General features: G+C 42.0%; 1 long non-coding RNA gene across 5 annotated transcripts in view; it reads left to right on the top strand.

The window, feature by feature from the left end:
• The first annotated feature begins 2,203 nt into the window (after positions 1–2,203).
• Positions 2,204–14,389, top strand: part of LOC137230336 (uncharacterized) — a 39,157-nt gene continuing 26,971 nt past the window's right edge. For 3 of the 5 annotated variants that reach the window (XR_010946106.1, XR_010946104.1, XR_010946107.1), the window contains exon 1: positions 2,204–2,403. This is a non-coding gene — a long non-coding RNA (uncharacterized lncRNA). Of the gene's footprint in view, positions 2,404–2,840; positions 3,678–14,389 lie in introns of all 5 variants that reach the window. The other 2 variants (XR_010946108.1, XR_010946105.1) reach the window with 2 other exon arrangements.

A 14,389-nucleotide genomic window follows, 5' to 3' on the forward strand; every position in this document is an offset into this window, starting at 1 on the left:
CCCTACCTGAAATCTCTTCCCTTTCTTCTAGGAATAACACCCTGATTTTCAGTTGGAGAGCCACTCCTCTTCCATTAAGGTGGGTGATACATGACCAAGGCTAATGTGTAAATGCTAAGGACAAAATATAGTCATAGCACAGAAAAAGGACTAACCAACCCAGGGTGGTGGAGGCAGAAAGTCCTTGACTCAGTGTGACAAGTGAGTTTGATTTTTTTTTTACAATATCAGAAACTTGTTTAATGTTTTAATAATAGCATTTCTTTGTGTGTGTGTGCGAGTTTGATTTTGAAGGACCATAAAAATGCTAACACCTAACACATTGTATGGTTGTCACACATCAGGCACTGTTTTTCACGCTTTTCATGCACTGCCTCATTTAATGCTTGCAATCCAAGAAAATTAAAACTGGTATTACCTGTACTTTGCAGATGTGGAAATTGAGGCACAGATAAATTAAGTAATTTGCTCAAAGTTACACAGCTAAAAAGTGGTAGAGTCAGAGACCATTCTCTTATGCTACACCATACTGATTTTCAGAAGTAAAATCAGTTTGTGGAAAAATAACTCCAACTCCCCAAACAAAAGAAATCCCTTTCTTATACTGAGAATGACCAAAGAGGTTCCAAGGTCTGCCTTCCTTGTCCCCATGCTTGGTACTCAGGGGTGCACTTCATAGTCCCCAGGAGAAGACCCTAATTCTTGAATACAGAGAGCCTCTGCTCTGTTGAAGATTTAAACTTGCATGTGAATCAGAAGCACCTGGAGGGCTTCTGGTGATTGGGTTCCACCTTTGGAGTTTCTGGTTCAGTAGGTCTAAAGAGGGGGTCCAAGACTTTGTATTTCAACCAGCTTCTCAAGTGATGCTACTTCTGGAGATCAGGGGACCACATTTTGAAAACCACTAGCCTAAGGTATAAGTAATAGCAGAACAGGGCAATCTGAGATGGGTCTCTACTCACCCGGTTCTTTGCTTCCAAACCTAAAGTACAACCATAGTGACAAACTGGTGCGGTTATTGGCAGATCACCCAGGGATAGAACCACCAAGTGGAGAAGCTGGCTTAGAGAGGATTGCATCATAGCTGATGGAGGGAAATTCAATATCCGTTTGAAGTGAAATTAGGTTGGTTCTTGCCTCTCTGTGTATCAGGAGGGAGGAAAAAAGCTAACCAAAAAAAATATGGAAAAAATATGTATTTTTTTGGAATGGTGAGTTGATTCCTTGGTTTCACCAGGAAGTCATCCTTAATTCTTTGTATTTCTATGGCAGTCTCTCCTGAAAAATTTCAAAGTTACTGGCAGGACCCCAAACGTTAAACTTCCAAAACCTCTAAGAGGCTTCTGGGTGTTGCTTGATTGGTCTTTCAAAAAACAAAGCATTTTGGAGCTTGGTTTTTCTCCTAGGTTCTTCAAGAAAGAAAACTTTTCATCATGTTTCATATGTTTTGTGTTTCCTGTTGCTTTCATATGGTCCCGCTTGAAAGCCTATAAATCCTATCTTGCAGATCTTAATTTGAAATACTTATGTCAGGTATTTTTCCTCTCCATGGCTTGAAATCTTATTCCTTCACATTTCTGGTTCTCATTTCTACATAACTCTGCCTACTGAATGCATACTGAAAATGCATATGTGTTTTCTTTTTTAAAACTATTTTTAGGGGTTAAAAAAGAACCCACCTCTATCAGACTATTCACTGTAGACTAAGAAAAGAGTGACTGACTGTTCATGAGAAGCTGCCAACTTCATCCTCTTTGGAAAGGTTTGAACTACAATATTTCAAAATTCATGGGTGGTGAGTGTGGACAGACATTAAGAAGATGCAAGACCAGAGTTGGCTAGAGACTAAAATCCATGCAATACAGAGCAATTCCTTATGAAGAGTCATAAAAATAACACAATGGATCAAATACTTTGTACCACAGGGAAATTGCCCAAATGATTTAAAAATGTGGTAAATCCAAGCTGGTTATCCATCACCTTCTCAAACATTTCTTTCACCGCTTCTAATCTCATACAGATGTGGCATGACTGTCGAAGGTTGGTTTCAACACACTTGAACCTTACTTTCAAAGAAAGCAGAATTATAAAATTTTTTTGAATTTCTGCCACCTACTGGCAACTCAAAGTGCTAGAACTGAATGCAGGGTAACAGCACTTCCTGTTGGAGGCCGGTTATGGTCTTCATCTGGAACATATTTAATGAGCACATACTTTAACTGATCTCCAGTACATGTCGCTGAGTTAGTGAGAAAACAGGGTGGATTGAGTTATTTGGGAGCTAGCTTCCAGGTCCCAGAGCACCCCGTAACCATCCCTGCCTGGTAGGCCTGATTACAAAGTAAACTTGGCATTTTTGGATTCCCTTCCCTTTGTGGCATGAATCGCATGGCTTCGGGATTGGTGAGTTGGTGCTCAGATGGTGCTGTTGTTTGCCCCTGTTGCCTAACCTTTAGTGGCAAGGCTGGTACGTTTCTAAGTGTAATTCTAGAAGGCAGATAGTCTGTGTTTGTGGACTGTGCGAAATGAATCTGAATATTGACTTGTATGGCATCTGGAATACATTCTGGAAAGTTCTTAGGGGCAGAATGTGTAATGGTGTGGGATTGCCACCCTGATGTATAGAGCCAGGAGAGTGGGGGAAGATCTTTCAGCTTGAATTATCATCTAGTTTCTGATGCTAATTTTGACAGCCTAAACCTAAGCTAAGTTTTTGAAAAATCTCCTCAAATCCATCCTCTAACAAAATAACCTACATGCGGCACCATCTTGTCCTTAACCTTATAACTCTTCTCGTCCTTAACCTTGTAACTCTTCTCATCCTGTCTTGTCATTTCTAGGCGTGCCAAGCTTCAAAGAGTTCATTTCATTCCAAGGGGCGACCCGAGAGGGATCAAAGACTTTACTTCATTTTGCCAAGCTGGAGTGTTTATTATGCTGGGTCTGTCTCCCTTTGAGGATTGCTATCTGTGGGTGTGAAATCTGAGTCCCAAGAAAGGCAGATGAGAAGAGCTTGGGGGGGCAGCCACCAGACAGGAAGGTGTCATTTATGCCAAGAGAGGAAAGCAGAGTCAGGGATGCTGGAGAAAATAAAAAAGGTGAAAGTACATTGGACATATGGCAAAGGGTGGTGACCATCTGGAAAAGTGGATATTGTAATGGGGCAGGCAACCATCAAAAAAGGGAACTGAAATTTTAAAAGAAATTAAAGGCCAAGAAATAGATTGAGTGATATTCCAGTGAACATGTTTGAAAAATAAGGGCTGTGACAGTGAAGGTCCTAGCTCTATGGTCTAGCCATATTAAATTTCTTTCAGTTCTGCGAGCATGGTGTGCTCTCTCTAGCCGCTATGCCTTCGTGAACGTCCTTCTCTCTGCTGGAATATTGTTCTGTACCTGACCTCCGGCATTCTCTTTTTACTAAACCAAGTCTTCCTACTTACTCTTCAGATCTCAGCTTCAGTCTCTCTTCCTCTGAAGGTCCGGGGAAATCTCTTCTCCACCTAAGTGAGTGACTCCAGATGTCATGGGGGAGTACTTCCTTGACCATAGGATCCACACTTCGTCTTACTGTTGGAGTTTCTTCTTTACTGAGAGCTCTATGCTCAATCCTGGCAGGATCTTGTTGCTTTCATCACCTCTACAACCTCAGCACCCGGCACGATACCCTAGACATGGTATGTTATTAATTCTCATTTCTGAGATAAATGTATAAATTAAAACAACTTGAGGGGACCGGTATTTTGAAAGAACATCCTATCAATTTGCCATTTCTGGTGCAACTCCCTTTCCACTGTGTGAGTAGAGAGAAAGACGGACACCAGATTGGTGCCTCACCATTCATAGCCGCAGTGGGAGCTGAGGCCAAAGACACTGGTGATTTTAACAAATCTCAGCGTTCTCTCTTCCTTCACGCTGGAACAAGGCCATCCCTTCAAATAAGGCAAACTTGACTGTCTTCTTTGCCTATGTTTGGACACAGATGAAATCAAATCCTATCATTGTATGAAACAGAGTTAGGCAAGAGTGGTCACCAGTATCAGCCCCAGAATATGTACCCTGGGTTCAAGTGGAGTCTTTCCTCAGAATCCCAACAGAGTGGACAGATATTATTTTGCTAGTATATCTTTATATTAAAAATTTAGATTAGATCATTTTACTGATTTTTTAAAGTCAATGAGAGAAAGGCAAGTGGAATATTGGTGTTTTGCTGTGTGTTGATGTTGATACAGGATACTTTTGAAAGTACATCCTTTGAAATTTACAGTTTTTTAAATAGGTTAGAATGTACTTTGAAATTAAATATATATCCAACTTTGTGGAAACCTCTGAGTGTGGATTTGAAAAACATGTCCGCACCCAGCACAGTTCTAAATGTTTTGCCCGTATCAACCCTTCCGCTCTCCAGGACAACCTCAGGAGGCAGATACTAGCATCATGATTTTATAGATAAGGACACTGAGGCACAGAGAGGTTAAACAATTTACTCACTTACAGCTAGTAAGTTGTAGAACCATGATTAGAACGCCACATCTGGTTCCATTCATTCATTCTTTTAACAAATATTTATTGAGTGTCTACTGGGTGCCAGGCACTGTTTTAGGCACTAGGATACTGCAGTGAACAAAAGACACAAAAATCTCTGCCCTCCCTGCCCCCTGGAGCTCCGTTCTAGCATCCTCGCTCTTACCCACTGCGCTCTACTGTAACCGCTCTCCTCTCCAACTGGCTGCCCTGGGCTCTGTGGGAAAAGGTCAGTGAGAAGAGAGCCAGAGTCAGAACAGACACATGGCTGAGACCAGAAAGGGGAGTAGGAGTTGGCAAAAAGGCAGTGGGGGGAGGGCACTGCAAGCACCGGAAACAGACAGAAACCATGAGCCCATCAACATCTCAGCACCCTTACCACTCTCTTCATCATTGTCCTAGCCCAGCAAAGGGGCCAAAGGCACCCCTAAAATGGGCTGTTGGTGAACTTTCTGTTTTAAGAGGTTAATCCTAAACTGGCCTTGACTTTCCTTCTCAGTATTTCACTGTTGCTCCCCACTGTCCCAGGCCTCACCCCTTACCTCCTGTCTGCTCTACTTGGTGTCCAACTGAATCAATTTCTCCAACTTTTGGTCTTCCCGCTTCCTTCCCCAGCTTGTGATCCTTTCCTAGATTCTTATCTCATGTACTCTCTGCCCAAGAGTATACCATTCTCTACATACTCATACTCATGCAACTTCACTCATATAGCGTGTCTCTGATGTTCCAGGTGCAGTACAAATGCTGGGTACCTGTGGGAGGCTGAAAAATGCTCCCTGCCCCCGCAGAGACATCCCCATCTTAACTCCCAGAATTTATGACGGCTACTTTATATAACAAAAAGAAGACTACACGTGTGACTAAATTAAGAATTTTGAGACGCAATCACATGTGTCCTTGTAAGAGGGAGACAGGAAGATGGGAAAATAGAGCAGAGAGAGAGAGAGTTGAAGATCATGGCCTTGAAGACTGGCGTGATACAGCCACAAGCCGAGGAAGGCTGGCAGCCACCGGAAGCTGGAAGAGGCGAGGAACGGACCCTCCCCTAGAGACTCTGGAGGGCGTATGGCCCTCATTTTGGACTTTCGGCCACCAGAACTATGAAAGAATAGATTTCTGTTGTTTTAAGCCAACAATTAGTGGTAATTTGTTACAGTAGCGTCAAGAAACTAATACAGTACACTTTCTCTGGTTCCCTGTTAGACTTCCCAAGGCCATTCCTGTGGGTTCCCATAGCACCCTACATTTTCTATACCAAACCAGCTTACCACATTGTATATTAAATGCAATGTTTCCATGTCCTCCATTGGACTACAAACTCCTTGAAAGCAGGAACTCACACCTTATTCATCCTCGTATATCTCCAGTATTTCATATGGTACCTGGCATATATATATAACAGGTGCTCCATACATTTTTGTTAAATGAATGAATAAATTATCATAGAACATTATAGTGTTATTTACTCTTTTTACATGTGAATGCATTTTCTTTCCAATCAGACTGTGAGAAACCACACCTTTGTAGCATCTGTGGTGCAAAGCACAATATGGTGCACTGTTCCTAGCCGAGGGATGGCATAGGGGTCTCACCTCTCATAATTAGGAAAGCCTGCCTGGTTATTCAGTGAAATAGGACACCTTGAACAATTAATGGTGTCTGTCATAGATGTGACAGTTAAAAGGGTTGATATATAGACAGATACTTTGTCATCCCTGACCCAGATTTTGTCCCATAGATAAGATCTCTTTCATCTAAACATGAAACAAACGATGCTCCTGCCCTCCAAAATCCTAGAACTGAAATTTGGCATCTATAACTCATCCATGGTACTACTGGCTTCTCATATTCTCAGTTCCTGCTGTGAAAATTGACCAGTGTGTGTGACATTCTTTTTTTTTTTAATTTTATTTTTGTCATTGAAGTATAGCTGATTTACAGTGTTGTGCTGATTTCTGCTCTACAGCAATGTGACTCAATTATACACATATATACATTCTTTTTTCATATTCTTTTCCATTATGGTTTATCCCGGGAGATTGGATAGAGTTCCCTGTGCTATACAGTAAGGCCTTGTTGTTTATCCATTCTAAATGTAATGATTTGCATCTGCTAACCCCAAACCCCCAGTCTTTCCCTCTCTCTCCCCCCACCTTCATTCAACATTTCCCCCAGCTGACTCTGTTCTAAGTGCTGTGGCCAGCGGGCTGTACAGTCCCTGCCCTCAAAGAGCGGTCTAGTTCAGCAGAGTGAAAGGGGCTAGAGTGCAGGGGTATGAAGGTGTAGTGGGGCCTTGGTGGAGTAAACGTCTGTGGAGAAAGGGAAGACTGAAACCTGCAAGCAAAGACCTTGGATGAACCCTGGAAAGTGGCTGTTGGGGCACTGACTGAAGGGAGGGGACGTTTTGGCCACTGTGGCTCAAGAGGAAGTTTGTGTGACTCAGTGGTTATCCCTCCGCCTTCAGCCCCAGGTCCCAAAGGAGGCCTGGGCTGTCTGGCTGACTTTGCAGTGAGCTTGGTAAAAATTTAGCATTTCGGTCACTCCCTGTCCCCTGAGCAGAGCTCCGGAAGCAGGATCGATAGGGAAAGATCGTCAGCAGCTAGAGGATGCTATAAATCTTTTCAACCCTGAACAGAACCATTTGGGAGCAGACTGCCTGAGACTCCTGGGAGGAGCTAAGGCAAAGCTTTGGGGTTCCATTCTAATGAGCACTTCTGCTGCTTAAAACTGTGCCATTGGAGGGTGAGGGCGGGGAGCTGCTGTTGGTGATTATTCAGACCGTGAGGTGAAAACCAATGCCTTAACAGACAGTTATAAAAATGCCCTTTTTGTTCAGCAGGTATCTGCCTGAACATAACGTGCATATGTTAAGGCACTAGGTAAGACGGTAAAGGTAAATGCTCCGTGCTACAGTCTGAATAGTTGTGTCCCCCAAATTCCTAGGTTGAAGTCCTAATGCCCAATGGAATAGTATTAGGAGGTGGGATTTGGGGAGGTGATAGGCTGATTTGGGGGAGGTTATTAGGTTAATGCCCTTATAAAAGAAACCTGGGAGAGCTCCCTGCCCCTCCCCCCAGGTGAGGACACATGTGAGAAACCTGTGGTCCCCAGAGGGCCCTCACCTGACCATGCTGGAACTCTGATCTTGGACTTCCAGGCTCTAGAATGGTGAGAAATAGACTTCTGTTGTTTATAAGCTGTGTAGTCTGTGGTGTTTTGTTATAGCAGCCCAAACTAACCGTATACCCTACCCAACTGACGTCATAGAGAGGACTCAGACCATGGAGCAAAAATGATCTGGGGTGGAGCTCAGCCTGCATCTCAGCAGCTGTGTGATCTCAGACAAGTTCCATCACTGCTCTGAGCTTCAGTTTCCTCATCTGTAAAATGAGGATAGTAATAGTACTTACATCACTGAATGCATATTAGGCAGTAAAGGGACTTAGCCAAGTGCTTGGAAGATAATTAATGTTAGTTACAAAGAACTTTGGGGGGGGGGATGGGCAAGGGGTAGGAGAGGGGAGTTTAAGGCTTGTCCTGGAGGCCAAGGATAGGTTGCAGAACAAAAAGTACCATCCTTGCCTGGGGGACAGTGTTAGAGGCTGAGAGTTGGTCAACTTATGGTAAGATTAGAAAGCGGTGGTGGGGTTAATATCTGCTTCTCCTTGTTCATTTCTTCAGCAGACATTTACTGAGCTAGAGTTAGCCAGGCACCCTGCTAGGTCCTGGTGGTACAGAGATGACCAAACATTTCCAGGTGTATCTTAAGTTCCATGAGGGCAAGGACCACATCTGAGCTCTAGCACCCGATAGAGCTAGGTAGAGCTAAGATAGTAGGTATTGAATAATTATTTTTTAATGAGAAAAGTAGGTGTTTAATAATGATTTTTAATGCAATAATAAAAACAATACCTATCAGAAAACTATGCATGTCTGAATTTAGCTAAATACTGCCAGATGGTTCTCCAGAACCACTGTGCCAGGTAATCGCTCCGCATCCCTCCCCACCAGCCGTGGACGAGGGCCTGTATCCCTCATCTCCACCCATACTTGGCACTATCCAGCTTTCTAATCACTGTGAGTCTAAAATGTGTAAAGTGATAACTCATTGGTTTTGATTCCCATTTTTCTGATTACTAATACATTTGAACAAAACTTCAAATGCTTGCTAGTCCTTTGGGTTTTCTCTTCTGGAAATTGCCTGTTCTTGTCTTTTGCCTGGTTCTGCTCCTGAATATCTATTCCAAATAGATTCTCAAACATGACCATAGACAGCAATGCACAAGAGTAGTCATTGCTGTTCTTTGCAGTGGCCGCAAGTCAGAGGCGGTGTGAAGGCCTTCACTGGGAGGCTTCATAGTTGAAGGTGGGATAAGCTTATCCTGATATACTAGGTGGCAATTCTAAGGGAATAACTCGATGTATAGGTAGCAGCACAGACGATTCTTAAAAACACAGAGATGGGTGATAAAAGAAACAAAATGAGATCTACCAAACAATGCCATTTTTACGTAAATTACAAGTCCATGCACAGAAATCATCCGTATGTGTATGAATGAGTGGTGTGTATTTTCTAAAGAACGTATCAAACACATAAGAGCGGTTTTGGGGGGTGCGGGGTGGCAGGGAATAAGGGTGAAGAACCAGGATCAAAGAGCATAAAGAAAATGGTGATGATAATATGTCAAGAATTGAGGAGTAACAGTAACTCAATCCTGTGCAACTGAGATCTCATGATAATAAAAATAGTAATTCAAAAAAAATAGTAATTCATAACCATCAATATAATGCTTTGTATTTCTATGACTCTTTGAATCTTTCAAACTGTTTCACAGTTCTTTTATTTGATACTGATAACAAGCAGCTCCTTGGGGAGACATTCCTCTCCCCAGTGTAAAGAGAAGGAAATCCAGACCTGGAGAGATTAACTGTGCCTGAGAAGACACCAGGGCCTAGAACCTCCCACACTGAACTTGCCTTCTTTCCACTACAATGGATTGGTCAGTCGCTGTCACTGGGCTCCTTGAAGGCTGGGGAAATTTGAATCAAGCCCTTCATTTCTCTTTCTTCACATCCCTTCCTGCCGGGTATAAACCCAGGTGCCTTAGCGAGCTTCCCACTTCCCTACTACATCTCGGCTATTAAGGCCGTTTCACACATAGGGCTCCCATTGACCCTGGCTCTCTCCCTAATTGAACCCGAAGACTAAAACATCCTTTACAATAAGCACTTCTTTGTAATAGACAGATTTCCTGGACCCATAAAACAGCTTTTAGAAAGGGCGAGCTGTATTTAAGGAAGACATTAATATAGTGCCACAGAATGAGGTTTGCTGCCACTCTCTGAATTATTTACTTTAAATAAATTAACACTGGAATTTACATTTACCTTTGAAAGTCCAATTTACTGGAGACACTGCGGATGTGCTCCCTGGAGAATGGGAATAATGAAAACCATCAGCCTTTGTTTCACTGCCTTGCATAATAGTGAAATGGCTACTTTTTTCAGAGGAATCTCCCTCCATCAACACTCTCTCAAACCATCCATTGGAGGGGCTCCCTATTTTCCCAGGAGTCTTTCTGTTTGCCAAAAAGGTGAGTTTAGCACTCAGATGGGGACAAGGGACAGGAGATATCATGGAGGAAAGAAACCCCAGTAAAATTGAAAAGTTAATATTTGTAATAATAATATAGTTAGAAGTTATTACTAAATTAATTGCATATATTATCTCATTTAATCCTTGTAAAAACTCTGTGATAGGATCTCATATTAACCTCTTTTCACAGATAGGAAAACTTTGACTTCACTAGTTAACTTGCTCACAATTCCACAACTAGTAAGTAGTGGACCTAGTATTCAAATGTAAGGAACCTTAAATCAGAGTCCACACTTAGATTTTTCTTTTAAATAATTATCAAAGTATCAATCATTTAAATATTCAAATTTGCATGATCATTATAAAAAATGGGAAAAAAAGAAAAATATATAAAGAAACAGAAAACAAAAATCACAATCACCTTCTCTTAGTACTCAGGGTTAATTTATTACCCAAGACACTCAGGACTGATTATTTGGACATATTCTCTTCTTCTGACAAGTTTTCATATCTGTTTTTCAGGCACTAGCAATATTTCCCCATGATTTAGGGGCAGGGGTAGGAAGGGCAGGCCTTTGAACGAGTAGAAAGGGAAGGCAGGGACCTTTTGGCCCATTAAAATGAGTGCATGATTTATCCATCCTTTCCAACTGGCGGCTGACCAAGGAGGCTGATGGGCATAGCAGGATTCTTGGGCACATGTGGTTCCAGCATATGGAACTTCAGTGCTGCCCCAGCCTGTGATGACATCTCCCCCTCATCGCTCAGGGCATGGAACAGTCCTGGCTGGCGGGAGACCCAGGGGCAAGGAAGCCACCTGAATCTCTGGCCTGGAGATGGTACCCATAGTCACAGATATAGCCTTAGTGGCCTCTTGCCACCAGCAGCCCCCAGCCAGCCCTTTGCAGGCTGTGCCAGGGAGCTCCATCTCTAATGCCATCCACACTCAGACGTACAGGATCCAACAGCGGAGCCTGAGGCTTGCGCTTTGAAATCAGAGCTGGGGTCGAATTCTGGCTTTGCCACATTCAAACTGCATGAATTCTGGCAGATTATGCCACCTGCTAAATTTCCGTTTCCTCGATTATAAAATGAGGCAGTGGAGTGCTGTGGCAGTGCGGTATGTGGCCACCAGAATGAGGCTCAATGCGGGAGAAGCCTAACTCCATTACTAACCAGCTGGGTGACTGTGGGAAAGCTACGTAGCCTCCTGGGTCTCCATTTGCTCCTATATTAAATAGGAATAATGACACAAGTGAGGATGAGACGAGATATGACATACGAAGTGCCAGTGTATATATAATACTTGGAAAATATTAGTCGTTTTGTTACTATTAAAATGGGATGACTAACAACATAGGAAAGCAATTATACTCCAATAAAGGTATTTTTAAAAATGGGACGATTAGAATATTTAATTCATATTTTTGAGGATTAATTGAAATAATATACATAAAACACTTAAAAAATGTATGCTGTTGGAAGTTCATTTGCTTGGATCAAACACCTTAAAGTCATCCTGAATTCCTTTTTTCTCCTGCTAAAATCATTCTACCAGCAAATATTGTCAGCTCTACTGTCAAAAGTTTCCAGACTGCAAATACCACCTTGCCGGCTCCCTCCGAGTCCAAACCACTGTTATTCTCACCAGGATTATTTCCATTGCAGCCCTCCAGCTAGTCTTTTGACTTGTGTCCTTGCCCCCATACAGTATATTCTCAATCCAGCAACATCTAGTCTAAGGTTTTTCATGGTCTTTTATCTAGTTTTTTTAAATTGAGATAAAACTGATATATAACATATGTTAGTTTTAGACATACGACATAATGATTCTATATGTGTACATATTCAGCACAATGTCTGGTTAACTTCTATAGTTTTTTAAAAAAAATTTATTTTGAAATACTGACTTTCAGAAGAATTCCAAAACTAGTCCAGAGAGTTCACGTATATCCTTTACCCAACGTCCCCTAATGTTGATGACTAACATACAATGACAAAACCAGGATGTTGACACTATTAACTACGGTTTGTATTCAAATTTCACCATTTCCCCCCCGCCCCCGTTTTAAAAAAATTTTTCCCCTTTCCAGATGTAGTCCAGGATCCACATTGCTTAAAGTTGTTATTTCTTAGTCTCCTCCCATCTGTGACAATTTCTGTTTTTCCTTGACCTTAACGATCTTTGGATGAGTACTGGTCAGTCGTTTTGTAGAATGCCTATCAGCTTGGGTTTGTCTGGTGTGTTCTCATGACAAGGTTGAGATTATGCATTTGCAGCAAGCACACCCCAGAAGTGATGGTATGTTCTTCTCCATGCCTCATCCTCAGGCTCCATAATGTCAGCACCTTGTTAGTGATGTTAGCCTTAACTACCTGATTTCAAAGTGCCCCGTACTGGGTTTCTCCCCTACAAAGTTGCTGTGGTTTCCTTTGTAACTGGTCGATATTTTGGAGGAGATACTTTACAACTGTGCTAATATTCTATTCTGTTCAAATTTTCACCCTCCCATTTTAGCATTTGTTGGTGGAACTTGCCTGCAAAAAGTATTACTGTGGAATTCTAATGGTGATTTTGTGTTTCCTTCATTCCTTCTACACTTATTAATTTGACTACTTCTATCCCTTCTCCCCCACTTACTAAATTTATTCGAGTATGTGTTTATATTATTTTTATTTTATCCTATGGATTTAATCTAACTCTACTAGTATTTGTTCTGCTGTTCAAATTGCCCTAGATTTGACCTTCAAGTTGAGTCCTGTCCTCTTTCAACATGCCCCCAGTCTTTCTTCAGGCACTCCCTTTATTTCTCACCAGAAGACATCCCATCTTGCATTTTTCCTGCCCTAATCGTGAAAATAACAACTTCTCTAAGGAGCCCTGGTTTCTTCCGTTGGGAAAAAGGCATTTAGAAGCCAACATCTGGGTGCTAGATGTACCTGTCGGTATGGGAGTATCTTTTCTCCTGGGCCCCATTAGACAGAACTAATCATATGTATGGACACTAACCCACACACAGCAGGCTTTAGAACATGTCAGCTCGAGTCATTCCTCTGCTCAAAACCTTCCTTTGACTTCTCATTTCACTCACCCCACACAACGGCTTACAAGACCCTACTTGATTTCCACTTCCTCTCTGACCTGATTTCCTTCTATTTTATCTCACTCTAGCTACACCGGTTTCTTTGCTGTTCCTCCAGTGCAAAGCATATTCTCACTGCAGGGCCTTTGCACAGATTCCCCCATCTGGAGCTCTCCTCGTGTAAGTGGCTCCCTCCCTTCAATTAGATCTTTGTTAATGTGTCTCCTTATGTGACTGATACTCCCTACCACCCAATATAAAATAATAAATTCTCCTCTCTCCACTCCAGTATTCCCTATACTCCTTACCTTGCTTAAATTTTCTGCCCGAACTTAACATCTAACATCTGCATCGTTTCTTCCTACACATCAACATCTAACATACTGTAATTTCACTAATTTACTGGGTTTTGTCTGTCTCTCTATTAAAATGAAAGCTGTATCTGTTTTGTTCACTCCTACATCCCTAGTACATCCCTAGAAGAATGCCTAGCCCATAGTGGGCACTCAATAAATATTTGTTTAATAAATGAATGAATGGATGAATGAATGAATAGTTAAGAATATGAGCTTTGGAATCAGAAAAAAAATCCGTACATCAAGTCTCACCTCCACTATCAAAACCAGCTGAGGAAAACTAGACACATTTCATAAGTGCTCTACTTGAGTTCTGTCATCTGGAGAAAATAATACTTAGCTCATAAAGGGTTATTGTGAGAATTAAATAAGATAATGAGAAGCCATCTTTATTGAATGAATGAATGAATGTGTTAAGTGCCTGGCAAGCTATACTCAATAAATGGTAGCTATTAACATCATCATCATTAGCATCTAATAAAAGAATCTGTTTTGATCCCAGGACTAAGTTCACCATAGATTCCCTCCCCATCCCTTTTGGCAAGTTTTCTCTAACTGAGGGGCTTCAAAGGCAAGTTCTTGGTCCTGCAGCTGTCCAAATGAGTGTTTTTCCAGAGGGTCTGGGACCCCTGGGACATTCTCCAGAACTCGAAGGCATGTTTTGATGTGCTGGCCTGTGTGAGAAAACCCAAAAGGTGTAACTAATTTATTCAACAGAAATATAAAACAGGCCCCTGCTTCTTACATCTGGAAGGAAGCAGCAGGGGAAACAAAGAGAGGCCCAAGCTTTGCCAGGATGATGCCCAGGTCCCTCAAGGGAACCACTTCTC

The sequence above is a fragment of the Pseudorca crassidens genome, chromosome 9 (genome assembly GCF_039906515.1).
Source record: "Pseudorca crassidens isolate mPseCra1 chromosome 9, mPseCra1.hap1, whole genome shotgun sequence".
In the NCBI taxonomy this organism is placed as follows: Eukaryota; Metazoa; Chordata; class Mammalia; order Artiodactyla; family Delphinidae; genus Pseudorca; species Pseudorca crassidens.